Source organism: Chaetodon auriga, chromosome 13, assembly GCF_051107435.1.
Source record: "Chaetodon auriga isolate fChaAug3 chromosome 13, fChaAug3.hap1, whole genome shotgun sequence".
NCBI classification, from domain to species: Eukaryota; Metazoa; Chordata; class Actinopteri; order Chaetodontiformes; family Chaetodontidae; genus Chaetodon; species Chaetodon auriga.
In genome coordinates, this window is record NC_135086.1 from 25,841,725 (window position 1) to 25,858,603 (window position 16,879).

Here is a 16,879-nt window from a genome sequence, read left to right on the forward strand (position 1 = left end):
CCTAAATTCAGTCAAGCACACGTTTTTGTATTACAAATTATAAGAATTTGATACGTACAATGTGTCTCCATCCGTCGCTCTCGCTCTATCCAAACTCTATCCAAAATATCCAACAATGTCAAAAAATCTCCTGCTTCTTCTGCCTCTTCTTCTGTTTCCGTTAACTTGCCGCGGATGCCGAATTAAAACAATCATAATGTGAGACCGCCGTACAACCAATCATAATGCGTGATGTCATCGGTAATTGCGGGTCTCCGAGCCTGTCTCCAAGTGTATCCGTCTGCGGCCTGCAAGAGAGACGCCGTATTGAGCTGGTTGGGCCGTTGCTGCATACGTAAGGGTGTCCGCCATATTGGATGTGGCAGATCTGCTCCGTGCAAGGAAATGGACCGAACTTCATAAAGCGCCTTTCTACAAACTGATTTAACATGATGCCTTGTATTCAACCATTCACACACACACGCACACACACACACACACACACACACACGCACACACACACACACACACACGCACACACACACACACTAATATATTTGGGAAACAAACAGGCATCAAAAACGTATGTAACTTTTAATGTGATGTGATAATGGTTGTAATCTTATAGTATTTTGCAACATTTTACTATAGCAATATAAGATTGTACCACAGGAACACAGGGAGGAAACAAATTATACAGGGATGGTAGCAGTACCATAGAACACCGTAGAAGTATTAAAAAACTATTATGGACCTTAAACCTTGGTCACACATACTAAAGAGATCTTATAAGATTCCTATAGACCTTTTTTCGTACAAAAGTACCAAAACCAGGGTATGTTTTTTAAGTTGTTACAGCTATCAATGTATGCAACACTGTGATGATAAATATTGAAATATTAAACATCTGTTTATAATAACCAGATCCTGAATTTTAGATGTGCCATGGGTTTTCTGAATAAAGAGCCCAAACATTTACATTTCACTGATTTTGATTAATTTGATTAATTTTCATATTCAATGATTGCTGAACATATATACATACACATATCTATACATACATTTGTAGATTTATACGGACTCAACATAGTCCAATTTCCAACGTCTGTTTTTGGGCTAAATTTGCACCAAATCAGACAGGCTTAATGCAGCCCAATATCCAACGTCTATTCCTGGGTTAAATTTCAACCGAATCAGATGGACTAAATGCAGCCCAATAGTCAACGTCTATTCCTGGGCTAAATTTGGACCAAATCAGACGGACTAAACATAGCCCAATATTCAACGTCTATTTTTGAGCTAAATTTGGACCAAATCAGACAGACTAAACACAGCCCAATATTCAACGTCTATTTTTGGGCTAAATTTGGACCAAATCAGACGGACTTAACTCAGCCCAATTTTCAACGTCTATTTTTGGACTAAATTTTGAATAAATCAGATGGACTACACGCAGCCCAATTATCAACGGCTGTTTTTGGGCTAAATCAAGGCAAGGATGGACCGACCAGATTTAGCCCAAAAAACAACGTCCAAATGACGTCTAGTGTTGGGTGGGTCAGCTCATGCTGAACACCCCTCAATTCTTCTTTGTCCCCTGACCTGAAAGCTTGTGGCACTGAATGCATCCTTGACATTAGCATACAGTAGGTCCAGTGTAATGTTGTCTCTGGTGGGGCAGTTAATAAATTGGTGGAATGTTGGTGGAGTTTTGTCCAAAGTGTTGTGATTAGAGTCCCCAGCACTGACTACAAACGCGTTTGGTTGCTGCGTTTGTAGCTCTGCTACGGTGGAGTGGATGATGTCATGTGTTGCTTCCTTGTCAGCCTTCAGAGGGATGTAAATAGTGATCATGATGGCAGAAATGAACTCCCGAGGCAAATAATAGGACCGCATCCCCACAGCTAGCAGCTCAATGTCCAGGCTACAGAAAAGTTCCTTAACAGTAACGTGTCCAGGATTACACCACTTCTCATTCACAAACAGTGCAATGTACACAGTTATCACAATAACATGCGAGAACTCCCTCGGAGGTAATATGGACGAATGCTAACAGCTAACAGCTCCATGTCTCTGGTGCAGCGCTGCTCTTTTACTGACATGCCCTGGGTTACACCATCTGTTGTTTACAAACATCGCTATGCCCCCACCTTTCCTCTTACTGCCCTCCACAGTTGAAAATTGTCCAGCATAACATGTAAGTCCAGCGTGATGTCCGTTAACATTCGGTGAAACACATGAGGCTACACTCCCGGTACTCCTTCAGCAGTCTGGTTAGCGCTGTTAGCTCTTCCATTTTTTATTTATTTTTTTTTTTTTTGGAGAGATCTCACATTTTCCACAATAAGAGACGGTATGGATGGTTTGTATCATCTCTTCTTGTCTCAGCACTTCACCCCACCTCTGCATCCCCTCCTCGTTCTCCTTCTCCTTATTTCCTTGGGGATCTCTGGTCTTTCCACTGGGAGAAAGCTCTTGCTCCCAGAGGGGAGAAGTTGGAATAAGTTGTGTGCAGGATATGAGCATTCTGCAATGATGCTCCCTGCCCATTTCCTCTCTCTGGAGGTGTATAAGTCCTGAATGGAGGGTTGTGGTCACTGACCGTTTTTCCAAGATGGCTTATTTCATTCCCTTTTCCAAATTATCCTCTTCCAAAGAAATGGTGGAGGCGCTTTTGTCTAACCTCCTCCGGCTCCATGGTTTTCCCCAGAATATTGTCTGCAATTCATTTCCTGCTTCTGGAAGGCATTGATGCCATGGTCAGCCTGTTGTCTGGTTACCATCCTCGGTGCAATGGACAAACTGAGAAATATAGCCAAAAGATGGGGACTGGACTACTCTGTTTGGCTTCTCAAAGCCCCGGGATATGGAGTAAGCAACTGTTATGGATTGTATTGTATTCACATAACTCACTACCTGTTTCTGCCACAGGGTTATCAATCTTCCAGTGTGTCTTCAGCTATCAGTCCCTGCTTTTCCTTGACTTGGAGGGGGAGGTGTCAGTTCCTTCAGCCCAGGCTCTTGTCCACAGGTGTCATCTCACATGGAGAAAGCCCTGTGCTACCAAAGGCAGACCAATAAACACTGGACACCTGCTCTGCACTGTCGGGTCAGACGAAGGGTCTGGATGTCCACCAAGGACCTGCTGCTCCATGTGGAATCATGCAAATTGGTCCCTAGATTCATTGGTCCCTTTCCCATCTCTAAGGTGGTCAGTTCTGTGACTGTTTGCCTCCACCTACCCCAGACCATAAGGCTTCACCCCATGTTTCATATATCCAGAGGCAAGCCTGCTAGGGAAAGTACAGGGGTCTTTTTTAATTTTCGGACCTGAGTCTCTTGATAGTTTGGCACATGACAAATGGGACGTACCTGGTTAAATAAAAAGACCATCTCATTGAAACTCCAACAGTCTGCACTCCTGGTGTGGGACAATAATTTTATGTTACTTTATATTGCTTCATTTGCAAACGTAATTTTCAGGTTACATGTAAAAATAGTCTACAATAATGTTAGAATGAATTTCTTCTCAATAACGTACATTTTTTGCAAGGCTAGTCCTGTGTTTCAGGTGTAACCTGCATGTCATTTCAACCTGTTTCACATGAGATGTTATGCCATGGACCTGCCATCAACCTCTGGGTCAATGAAAAGGGGAGGTTTAATTCATTGGATTGTTTCTGTCATTACGATGGCTCGACTTCTGAGGAACATTTGTAGATATAACACTCCATTCTGCCCGCAACCAAAGGGCCTATGCATGTACAAACCAAACTTTTAACACATTATTTATTCATGTTATTCATGTTCTCAATTGAAGTTTTCTAATCTGTTGATGGTAGGTATTTAGCATTTCTATGGGCATGCTAACTGCTAACTGGTGTTCCCTGAGATTCCGATGCCTGGGTGTGTCAATGTCACCCCTCTCTGTTGAACAACTATAGCTCTATGAAGAGTAATGTAAATTTCATGCTTCTGTTTCTGCAAGTCGAGATTCAGTGTTGACTAAAGATATTAAACATTCACATATGAAGCTAAAAGTGGGTCACGTCTATACAGTCAGAGGAGAAATGTATCTAAATGAATGACGTTCAGCTGCCTTATATCCATTAATCTTATATCCATCCACTAAAGTGAAAGTTTATTAATAAAAGTGTGGCCAAAATGTTCATACTTGTGCATTTGCAGTGGAGGAAGCTATAATGAATGCTGGTCTCATTCTCAAGGACAAAGAGAAAGCAGGGTTTTTGTCCATGGAGAAATGTGATCTGTAGAATCTTGCAACGCTGATATCACATCCAGACATTGACTCCAAAGTGTTCACATTTCTGAAGTTGGAAGCTTTTTCATTTCCAATTTTGAAAAGAAAGGCTACAGAAAATTGGACTTGAAAGATGAGTGACGCAACTGAGGTGTTTGGCTGTGAAATGATGTTAAATGACTCTCCTGTGGCTTTCAGGGCTGAGCTCACAATTCAATCAGGAAGTCTACTTCAATTCAAAACTCTGCCAATGAAAAATACCAGGAAATGTTGTGCACTGTAACATCCATTTAATGCCCTGAACAGTCAGGAGATGGAAATGTATCCCTGCATGCACTGGGGAAAAAAAACAGTCATCTGTCAATGTCAGGATGAAATGTGACACCCCCCCACCCCCCTAAATTTTTTGAGCTGTAGAATTTGGCAGCTGTAGATGCTCAGACCTTCTTGAGCACACACCTGTTCAGCCTGGCAGCCAGCAAGGGAAGTTCAGTCCAGACCTCTGGGATTCAGCCAGTGTGTGCCTTTGACCTATACATTACATGGAGCTGGGAATCAAACTCACAATCTTTTTGTTGTGAAAAACAACATCCTTAGGTATAATGATTTATCAAGAGTTTAGCGATCAAAAACTTGCATCAACTATTCATAAATCCATTACTTAAATATTATCACTCTGCTGGGGTTAATGTTTTTTTTTTTATCTTCAAAGTAAACCCTTTTAACTGGAATATAAATAAAAACAACAAAGAATGTTAAGTTTGTTTCTTATTTGACAGATGAATTTGTCTGTCTATTTCTTATTGAATTTCAGGTATTGTATCTTATGACTGCACTGTAATTATACTTTTTTAATCTCATTTTTTCTATTCAAACTGAATTTTACTTTCCTTTTTAGTATGTTGTCATGTATTTTTTCATGCCTGTTAATGTGAAAAAGAGGTGAACATTTCAGCTTTAAGACAGATCCTGTGAAGGTTAAAACAAAAGAGAGGAAGGTGAAATCCATGTGCTGCTGTTTTGATACAATGCCACCTGTTGACTTATTTGCTGTTTGTGAACTTAGATTTAGATTTAGATTTATTTGTCCTTCTGCAAGGAAAATTGTTTCCACCTTTCATACAACCTCTGAGAACACAATTATATCAAACCGGACAGAATAAAACAGTTTTTTTTGCTCCTGTCGAATGCAGCACTGGATGCTTACTGACTCCTAAAATAGATCATCATGTCTGAGATCAGAGATGAAGAGGATGTGAGCAAGACAGAAATTGAGGAAGAGGTGTGATCCAGCAATTCAATTCAATTCAATTCAATTCAATTCAATTCAATTTTATTTGTATAGCGCCAAATCACAACAAAAGTTGTCTCCGGACACTTTCCACATAGAGGTCAGGCAGGGCCAGGCAACACAGCTGTAATCCACAATCCAGATTCAGCCACTATCCATGAGAACCTGCGAAACGACAAAGCACAGAGACTCCAGGGGAGAAGATAAGTTAGAAGCACACTGTGGTAGGACATGAAAACGTGCAGATAGAGAGGGAGAGAAGGACAGAGGAGCTCGGTGTATCTTTGGAGGTCCCCCAACAGGCTAATGCTATAGCAGCATAACCAAGGGCTGGTTCAGGGCAAGCCTGAGCCAGCCCTAACTATAAGATTTATCAAAAAGGAAAGTTTTAAGCCTACTCTTAAATGTAGAGACAGTGTCTGCCTCCCAGACAAAGACTGGAAGATGGTTCCACAGGAGAGGAGCTTGATAGCTAAATGCTCTGTCTCCTGTTCTGCTTTTAGAGACTTTAGGAACCGTAAGTAGGCCTGCATTCTGGGGACGTAGTGTTCGAGTGGGGTATTAAGGCACTATGAGCTCTTTAAGATAAGATGGTGCCTGACCATTTATGGCTTTGTAAGTAAGAAGGAGAATTTTAAATTCTATTCTAAACTTTACAGGGAGCCAGTGCAGAGTGGCTAATATCAGAGAAATATGATCTCTCTTCCTCGTTTTTGTCAAAACACGTGCTGCAGCATTCTGGAGCAGCTGGAGATTATTCAGCAATGAATTTGGGCAGCCTGATAGTAAGGAATTGCAATAATCCAGCCCGGAAGTTACGAATGCATGGACTAGTTTTTCTGCATCATTTTGAGACAAAATATGCCTAATTTTTGCAATGTTACGTAAGTGAAAAAAGGCAGTCCTTGAAATTTGTTTCACATGGGAGTGAAAGGACATGTCCGCATCAAAGATAATTCCCAGATTCTTTACAATGGTGCTGGAGGCCAGCGCAATGCCATCCATAACTGCTATGTCATCAGAAAGTGAGTTTCTAAGATGTTTAGGGCCTGGTACTATAACTTCAGTTTTGTCCGATTTTAGCATCATCAGCAGTGATCTATGATCTGATGATTGAAAAACAAGTAGCTGTGGGTACCAAGCAGAATGCTTAGGATGAATTAAAAGAAGAAAACCAATGTTGTGCTCCGTTGCAGTCTCACTTCAGCTGCAAATAGAATGAAAAATCTAACTTATTATTCAGTCAAGCTCTTTTTACCTGTGATGCGTGCACTGGGAAAGCAAGGACCCAAATGCAGAGGGAAAGTTCTCTCAAGTTTATTACTCAAAGTAACAACGGAAAATTCTGCATGATGGAAATGATGCTGCTCAGGCAGAAGAAAACCCTCTCCTCTCTGCTGGAGGGAACTCAACAGCCACTAGTAAGGGAACAAAAATCTCCGTTAAGGGGAACGCACACAGGCAGACCAAAACAAACTGGGGCTGGAGGGAAACTCAACAGCCACTAGAGTGAGAACAAAAACCACTGTTAAGGGAAACGCGCTCAGGCAGGCAAAACAAACTCACAATAGACACGAGCAAGGATCATCTGGCACCAGAGTGTGAGAGAAGCCCACTTAAGAAGGAGAGTCCTGATGAGTGGAGATTAATGACAAGTGTATCTGGCCGCCGCTCACCTCAGAGGAGATCGGCCCTGCCCCTGCCACGCTCCAGCCCTGGAGAAACACAGAGGCAGAATCAGAGCAGATACGAAAACACGGCCACAACATTTACCATTAACTTTTGCCATTACTCTCCCTATTAGAGCCGTCTATGTATTAAAAATCTAAAATCCCCTGTTTTTTGTGTGAAATGGAAGACAATCAAGACAGCCTGCAGAAGAGACATCAACAATTAATCATCTGAATCCAGTGAAATTTTGCATCCAGCTGGACATAACTTCACATTTTTAGATAATGGATTGAAAACGCTCCCTCTCTGCTAATAAAAATTAATACTTTATTCTGTTTGTTACTTAGTTCAGGCCAGTGTGAGCCTAAATGCTGGTCATCCTAAAATAACAAAAACAAAAATAACATTTGATTCTAAAAACACCCTCACGAATTTATGAAAACCACATTAAAATCAGGCACTATTCAATTTCTAATATGTCACACTAATGCTACGTTTATACGGAGGCGATGAAAACATCGTCTTCAATTTTTTATCCACGTTTAGACAAGCGTTCTCAGCAGGAATTGTTTGTTTATACGAAGACGCAAAAGTGGGCGAATTCGATTGGATATGCATGCCAGGCCGCTAGGTGGTACTGTGATAGAGCGCCTACGACGTGTTTGGGCATCCAAAATTTGACACATGTAATTGTATACACGTCTCTGTTCGCCTATAGTATCCGTATACATTCTATACAATTGTTGAAATGACTCTTGTATGTTGACTACAGCTGCTAGCACAGCTTGAACATCGGTGGGATCCACGTAGTCAGACATATTGTTTGTTGTTGTTTTACCGGCTTGGCGCGTTGAGTGTGACGTAAGGTGTAGTTGCTATGCAACGTGACGTGACGTGACGTGGTTTTGCGCTTCTTGCCGTTTAGACGGAGACGCAACCCTAGTCATCTTCAAAACTCTGCACTCTGGAAGGCGTCTTCAGATTTTTGCGGTTTCAGACCTCGACGGCGCCATCGCCGTGTAAACGAAAGGCACTTCCGATAAAATATTTTGTCGATTTCATTCGCAATCGTCTTCGTATAAACGGGGTCTAAGACTGTAGAAAAATACGTTTGATTAAAGCAATCATGACTGATGGTTAAATGTTCAGTTCTATTGGTTTCTGTTGTGTGTACGAACACACTTAGACCAGAGGAAGGAGAACTCACAGCGATGGCGACAGAGAGAACACAGGGCACAGGCTGGTAGAAACAACAAAGGTTTATTAAAAAAAGGTGTCCACCAAAACAGGAAAAAGCAAAAAGTGAGAGCAAAAAGTAGCTCTGATCAGACTGAGCTCCAACTCCTCTCACGACCGAGGCTGGGCTGGGCTGAGGACTTATCCACAGGGCAAAGGCTCCTGGAAGAAAAGAAGACAGAATACAGGTCAGTGTGGACCGAACAGGCACAGGGGATCAGATGACTGGCAGAGGAACGGCAGAGTACCACTGAGGTAAATCTGACGAATACTGGAGGAAAGAGCCGGAGTTAAATACAGCAGCTGATTAGGTGGTGATGAGATGATGATTTGCAGGTGTGAGAGGAGGCGGGCAGGAGGAGCTTGGCTGGCAGGTGTAGCCTCACCGCACGGACCTAGACAGACAAGGGAAGACAGACAAGACTACAAGGGGGCAAGGAAAACGCATGGAAAACACAGGGGAAAAGGGGAAGACAGAGCCCTGCCTGACAGGTTTCTATTGATAATAGACATTTCTTAAGCTGATCTCTTGTGTAAGACTAATGAAGGTGCCCTGATCTCTGGAAAATCTATTCTCCTTGAAACTAAGTAGGTTTCAAACTGAAATGGTTTTCTTAAAGCTTATGTTACCTGCAGTGCAATTTTCTATTCTTGACAAGAGAGAAATCATGGTGGGAATAATAAGGCCATCTCCAGTGAGCTGGTATCTGTTAAATACTTACCCTTGAATACAGATGTGTGGCCAGTCAAAGTGATCTATTCTGTCCATCATCTTGCTTGAGGACAGAGTGTGAAGTTTAACCTTCACAACCTGTCCTTAACAGCAAATCTCTAAAAAAAAAAAAAAAAAACAATCTGCAGAATATGCGGCGAATCAATGCTCTCCATTCCCTCCTGGCAGAAAAAGGCTTCAGCGAGGTCAGAACCAGGAGATCAAACCAGAGAAGAGCGCTGGAGAGTCTTGCATTACTCAGAGAACAATCTGGCAGCGTGTGACAGAGACAGTGTCCCGTATATACTGACTTGATTAATCGCAGGTGCGCCACTCAGGTGCGGGAAGGGAGGCTTGGTCAACGGTGAGCCGACAGCAGGTAAGCACTGAGTTGGGTGTGACAGACAGACTGAATTGCAAACTAGCGCCACTCACCCCAACAGAGCAAGACTCAATTATTCAGAAGATGCTAATAACATAGTTAAGTCAAGTTATTTTACAAAGTCATGGCTGGTTGGCAATGGACTCTGTTATGACTATTAGACTTTAGACAAACTTTATTGTCATTCAGTAGACAGCAAGTGTACACCGAATGAAATTTCGATTGCAACAGGCTATCAATAGTCCTAACAGAGGGTTAGGACAGTTTAATGAAGTAATTCCATTGGGATTTAATTCATTGGCATGTCATAACTAACTTCAGTCCCTCCCAAATTGATTATCTTCATCATGCTGCAGGCTCATTGCATATGACACACAACTCTAATGGCCCTCTACAAAAGATGATAATAAAACAAAGAAGGTTAGCGCCATGATATACCCCACAAACGAATTTTGTTTAGCCTGGCAAGATTGTCTTGAAACGTATATGCAGGTCCTCTGCAATGCCAGGGCAACCTATTACTCAGTACGATGGCGCTGCGGACGGCTGCCTTGGTGTGTTGGTGCGCGTTGTTTTGTTTTGTGCTTTAAACCTGGTTTTTGTGACGGTACCCAGAGCTCTTTCACCAGAGAAGAGCTCATGAGCATCAGGGGAGCAACACCAGAGGATTTATTTCCTAAATTTCTGCTCCCAACAGTGGAAATTTTGGACATACTGGTCAAAGGTGCGCTCACCCTCACTCACGCAGTGAAAGGCCGGAGGAGAGGAAAACGGGCCGGCGCGCTCTTGTGCCTTCGCCAGCGCGGACTACGTACAGCGTTACCGGGAATATTTCTCTCTAACGTGCGTTCACTGCCCAACAAACTGGAGGAATTGCAACTGCTGTTGGGTAAAAACAGGGACTTTTCTTCATCTGCGGTTTTGTGCTTCACCGAGACATGGCTCTGTGGATTAATACCGGACTCTGCGCTGCAGCTGGCTGGCTTCCAACTCCACAGCGCGGACAGAGACACAGAACTTTCCGGCAAAGCTAAAGGTGGAGGAATCTGTTTCTACATCAACAGTGGTTGGTGCAACGACGTGACAGTGATCCAGCAGCACTGTTCTCCTGACCTGGAATCTTTCACCATTAACTGTAAGCCTTTTTATTCACCCCGTGAGTTCGCTTCATTCATTCTGGCCGGCGTTTACATCCCGCCGCAAGCCAACGTGCAGGACGCACAGTGTATGCTCGCTGACCAGATACTGCGTGTGGAGCGGACCAACCCGGACTCTTTAGTTATTGTCCTTGGCGACTTTAACAAAGGTAACCTCACGCACGAACGCCCTAAATACAGACAGTTTATCAAATGCCCGACCAGAGAGGAGAACATTCTGGATCACTGTTACACCACAGTCAGGGATGCTTATCACACCGTCCCCCGTGCTGCACTGGGCCACTCTGACCACGTCATGGTACACCTGATTCCTGCGTACAGGCAGAAACTAAAGCTCTGCAAACCTGTAGTGAGGACATCAAGGAAGTGGACCAGCGAGGCTGAGGATCTACAAGCGTGTTTGGACTCTACTGACTGGGATGTGTTCAGGACTGCTACCAACAGTCTGGATGAGTACATGGAGGCTGTGACGTCCTACATCAGCTTCTGTGAGGACTGCTATGTCCCATCACGCACCAGGGTGAGTTACAACAATGACAAACCCTGGTTCACAGCCCAACTCAGGCAGCTAAGGTTGGCAAAGCAAGAGGCCTTCAGGAGTGGGGACAAAGACAGATGCAAAGAGTCCAAGTACAAGTTTAGCAAGGTGGTGAAATAGGCTAAACGACTGTACTCTGAGAAGCTCCAACACCAATTCTCAGCTAACGACTCTGCGTCTGTCTGGAAAGGGCTCAGGCAGATCACAAACTACAAGCCTAAAGCCCCCCACTCCATCAACGATCGACGCCTAGCCAACGACCTGAACCAGTTCTACTGCCGCTTTGAAAGACAAAGGGACAATCCAGCAACCATCCCCCACGACACCTCACAACAGCTCCAGCTCCAGTCACCTCCACCAACGCCCACCTTAAAGGCCCCCCCCTCCCCCTCCCCACCCACCTCAGTGACGACTCTTTCCATCCATGAAAGGGACGTCAACAGACTCTTCAGGAGACAGAACCCCCGGAAAGCAGCTGGACCGGATTCTGTCTTCCCATCTGCCTTGAAGCACTGTGCTGATCAGCTGTCTCCAGTGTTCACAGACATTTTTAACACCTCATTGGAGACATGTCACGTGCCAGCCTGCTTCAAGTCTTCAATCATCATCCCTGTTCCCAAGAAGCCAAGGACCACAGGACTTAATGACTTCAGACCCGTCGCCCTGACCTCTGTGGTCATGAAGTCCTTTGAGCGCCTTGTGCTCTCACACCTCAGAGACATCACTGACCCTCTCCTGGACCCCGTGCAGTTTGCCTACAGAGACAACAGGTCTGTAGACGATGCAGTCAACTCGGCCCTCCACTTCATCCTCCAGCACCTGGACTCCGCAGGAACCTATGCTAGGATCCTGTTTGTGGATTTCAGCTTTGCCTTCAACACCATTATCCCAACTCTGCTTCAGGAGAAGCTCTCCCAGCTGAGCGTGCCTGACTCCACCTGCAGGTGGATTACAGACTTCCTGTCTGACAGCAAACAGTGCGTGAGGCTGGGGAAACACGTCTCCGACGCTAAGACCATCAGCACCGGATCCCCCCAGGGCTGTGTTCTTTCTCCTCTGCTCTTCTCCCTGTACACAAACAACTGCACCTCCAGTCACCAGTTTGTCAAGCTCCTGAAGTTTGCGGATGACACCACCCTCATCGGACTCATCTCTGATGGTGACGAGTCCGCCTACAGGTGGGAGGTTGACCATCTGGTGACCTGGTGCAACCAGAACAACCTGGAGCTCAACGCTCTAAAGACAGTAGAGATGGTTGTGGACAACAGGAAGAACTCAGCCTCACCTGCCCCCATCACCCTCTGTGACTCCACTATTGACACTGTAGAGTCTTTCCGCTTCCTGGGAACTGTCATCTCCCAGGACCTCAAGTGGGAGCCGAACATCAGCTCCCTCATCAGGAAAGCTCAGCAGAGGATGTACTTCCTACGGCAGCTGAAGAAATTCAGGCTGCCAAAGACAATGATGGTGCACTTCTACACAGCCATCATTGAGTCCATCTTCACCTCCTCCATCACTGTCTGGTACGCTGCTGCCACCGCCAAGGACAAGGGCAGACTGCAGCGTGTCATTCGGTCTGCAGAGAAGGTGATTGGCTGCAATCTCCCATCTCTTCAGGACCTGTACGTCTGTAAAAGATTGTGGCTGATCCCTCTCACCCCGGACACAAACTCTTTGAGTCACTCCCCTCTGGCAGGAGGCTGCGGTCCATCAGGACCAAAACCTCACGCCACAAGAACAGTTTTTTCCCGTCTGCTGTCAGCCTTATCAACAAGGCCCGGAACCCCCCCGACACTCTTCACATCCACCTCGGACTCATTTTGTCACATTGATACAAATACAACTCTATGCGTTACATTAACGCTCAACTTGGACTTCTTTCCGAAAAACAGACTGTGTTTCCGGAAAATAGCAAACAAAAAACAGACTTGTGTATATATATTTAAATTGTTATACTTTGTTGCTCTTATTTTAGTAGATGTGTCATGCACCAATTTCACCACAGCAAATTCCTCGTATGTGTAAAAGCGTACTTGGCAATAAAGCTTTTCTGATTCTGATTCTGATTCTGATATTACTGATCATTAATGGAGGCAAATAAGAATAGAATATAAGAATAAGAAAAACCCCAGATTTCTTTTCAGCAATGTAGCCAGGCTACAGTTAGGACTCGGTTGAACCATGCATTCCTAGTCCTCAGTAGTAATGACTTCATGAACTTATTTCGGGGGGGGGGGGCAGGGTGTTGCTCTCCTCGAATAGTGCCAATATTATGAAGAACAACACATGCCACAATAATATCACAGGCCCTCTCAGGGGTCACCCCAGGCACTGGAAACGGGCTTTCAGCAGGCCTATGGTCATCTCCACCTGGGCTCTCGTCCTGCTGTGAGCCTGGCTGAAGTTCTGTTGGGGGCCTGGGTCAGGGTCAGGGTAAGGGGTCAGCAGCCTAGGTTGGCATAGGTAACCTCTGTCACCCAGCAGAAGGCCATCAAACTCTCCTGTAATGTGTAGTGGACACATCAGAGTAAATTAAAGGAGGAAGACAAGTGAATTATATTGTGCAAATCTTTCGGCTGCTTACCACGTTGCAGTCTGTTGTTCAGGTTAGATTCGCGATGAATCCTTGAGTCATGAACAGAAACCCAGGCCACTTGGCCTCCACATTGGAAATTAGGTATGCAGCATCACATATGACCTTGACAGTATAGAGAATGACAGATGAGAGATTTAACATTTTGAAACAGTAGTCAATCTACACGTACCTGCACATTTATACTGTGAATGGACTTCCTATTCACATAATCTGCTTCATTATGTGAAGGAGCCGTGATGGGGATGTGTGTGCTATCTATGCAGCCAATTACACTGGGAAATCCTAAAAGAAATTAAAATTTCTAATCCCAGTCTGAAGTTGCAGCACAATGTCATTAACGGAATATAATTTAAAATTCATTTGGATCTCTACAGGGTAGATGGGTGGGTAATAGCCGTTTCAGGGTGAGGCACACTTTTCTGACCGCCCTGCATACAGTTGCCTTACTCAAGTGCTCTGCATCTCCGACATTATACAAAAAACTCCCATTTGCAAAGAAATGCAGTGTAACACACAATATCTGCTGGGATGTGAGAGTACGACTATGGCTGGTAATGTTGCAAATGTAAGGTTAGATTGTGTATGTAGATGATGGACTGTGACGTGAAACGGTACCGTTCAAAAAGATAATTGTCTGGAAATGCCAGAACATCTATGCGCGGTCTGATAACCATCTGCCGACAAATATTTAATTCCCTGCTCAGTAATGCTGCACCTTCATCCACGGGTTCGTTGTCAAAAGGACATGCCATGTTAGTGAAAAAAAAGTGGACTTCTAATATAGGCCTACTGACTGATTTTTTTAAATAACAGACAGCAGAACTATGTCATGCCAAAACTCGCCTGCTGACTGAATGAATGAGGAAATCAAATACCGTGTGTGGCTGACAGAGGGCGGAGCCAGAGAGAAACTCGAGTTTCATTGAGAAAAACCTGGTCCCGACCAGGTTCGGTTCATAGAGTAATTGACCGAGAGCTTAAGTTACCTCTCTCTGTGAAACAGGCTAGAGTTACCCCTCTTTCTCTGGTTTGAGCTACCTCCCTTTGTGAAACGGAAGACTCCGAGTTTCCTTCATTTCAGGCTTGACAAACTCAGAGTTTTCACTAAACCTGCTTTGTGAAAGAAGAAGTTATATGCTTACAATCACAATCCCAAAGCAGTATCCCCCATCAAGGAAGCATTTTTACTTGAGACACTTCTGCAAAAATGGTCTGTGCTTGCCAATCTGTCCATCTGTCCACCTCTCTGTTCAAACAGCTTCAGAAGATTCTCAAAATACATCAAGCTGGGAAAGAAATCTGGATTGCAAGGGAATGGTGGTAATGCGCTTGAATTCTGCTTTTACCTGAAAACAACATCCGACATAAAAATACTACAGTGCAGTCCACTAATTTGGAAAGGCCTGCATTAAATATAAATTTGATACCAAGTAACCACAGATTAGTGACCTAAAGTTAGAGACTTGTACACTGATTCCACAACTGATCATTTTATCACTTAATACTCACCATTTACCTTTGGAAAAATGCTCGAAACAAAGCAGTGGTCAGTAGTCGCCACTAGAAAAACAATGAACAACTGCACAGAAAAAAAATGAAAAATCAATTCTGACTTTGGTGGCACGGTGGCGCAGCAGGTAGTGCGCGTCGTTGGAGGTCGTTGGTTCGATCCCTGGGTTGGGCAGGGCCTTTCTGTGTGAAGTTTGCATGTTCTTCCCGTGCATGTGTGGGTTCTCTCCGGGCACTCCGGCTTCCTCCCACAGACCAAAAACATGCTCATTAGGTTAATTGGTGACTCTAAAATTGTCCATAGGTGTGAGTGTGAATGGTTGTCTGTCTGTGTGTCTGTCTATGTTGCCCTGCGATCCGCTGGCGACCGGTTCAGGGTGTACCCCGCCTCTCGCCCATTGCTAGCTGGGATAGGCTCCAGCCCCCCGCAACCCCGAAAGGGATATGCGGGTATAGAAAATGAATGAATGAATGAATTCTGACTTTCTTTATTCCAAATAGTTGACAAGGCTTTAGAGAAAATATTTTTCTTCTTGTGTGGACACAGCTTTCCTAAATAAATTCAAATTATGTCTGAATTAAGGAAATAACGAAACAATGGAGGAAGTAACAAAACAATGGAGGTTCTGAAAGCATTCAATGAATAGTGCAGCCCACAAAAGAACATCGTTTTCGAATGCCATCGGCTTTGGTCACATACGATGTCATCAGGAATATCGGTGGACAGATTCATCGCAGAGCTACGTCAGAAAAGCAAAGACTGTGAGTGTGGCAGAAATGAAGATGACATGATCAGGAATAAATTGGTGTTTACCATAAATGACACTCGTCTGAAAGAGAGACTGTTACGTGATAATGCACTTACTTTGCGTAGAGCCATAGAAACATGTAGATCGCGGGGCTCACTAAGACACAAATACAAGTGATGCAGACATCACCTGTTGTCCATGACACCTCGGTAAATGCATTAAGGAAAGCAACATCATGACGACATGATCATCGCAGCGTCATCAGAGTGGTAGCATGATGAAATCCTGCAGAAAGTAATGGAGAGAGCAAAGACCGCAAATGTGAAGTTTAACAAAGACAAGATTCAATTCAAAGTTGATACAATGAAGTATATGGGTTATATCATCACGGCAGCAGGAGGGAGGGCTGATGACACAAAGATCAAAACAATTATCAACATGCCAACCCCAGAAGACAGCAAAGTCTCCAACGTCTGCTGGGAATGACAAATTTTTCTGGCGCAGTACATACCAAATGAAGCGTTACTCACAGCACACCCACATGCTACACCAGGAGTGGCAGAGCAGGAAGACAGCAACTGATCTCATGGACATTTTTTGTCATCATTCACTAAGTGTGTCTTAAAAAAAAAAAAGGGAACAAAAGAAGACAACACTTAAAAGAAAAGGAGGAGAAAATAAGGAATGCTTAACTTGAAATGTTTTAAAAATGTTGAATGTTTGTAATGGGAATTCTTGTTATTCATCTTCTCTGTACTTAATCATAAGTATTCACTGTCTTTAAGCCAAATGAACAAC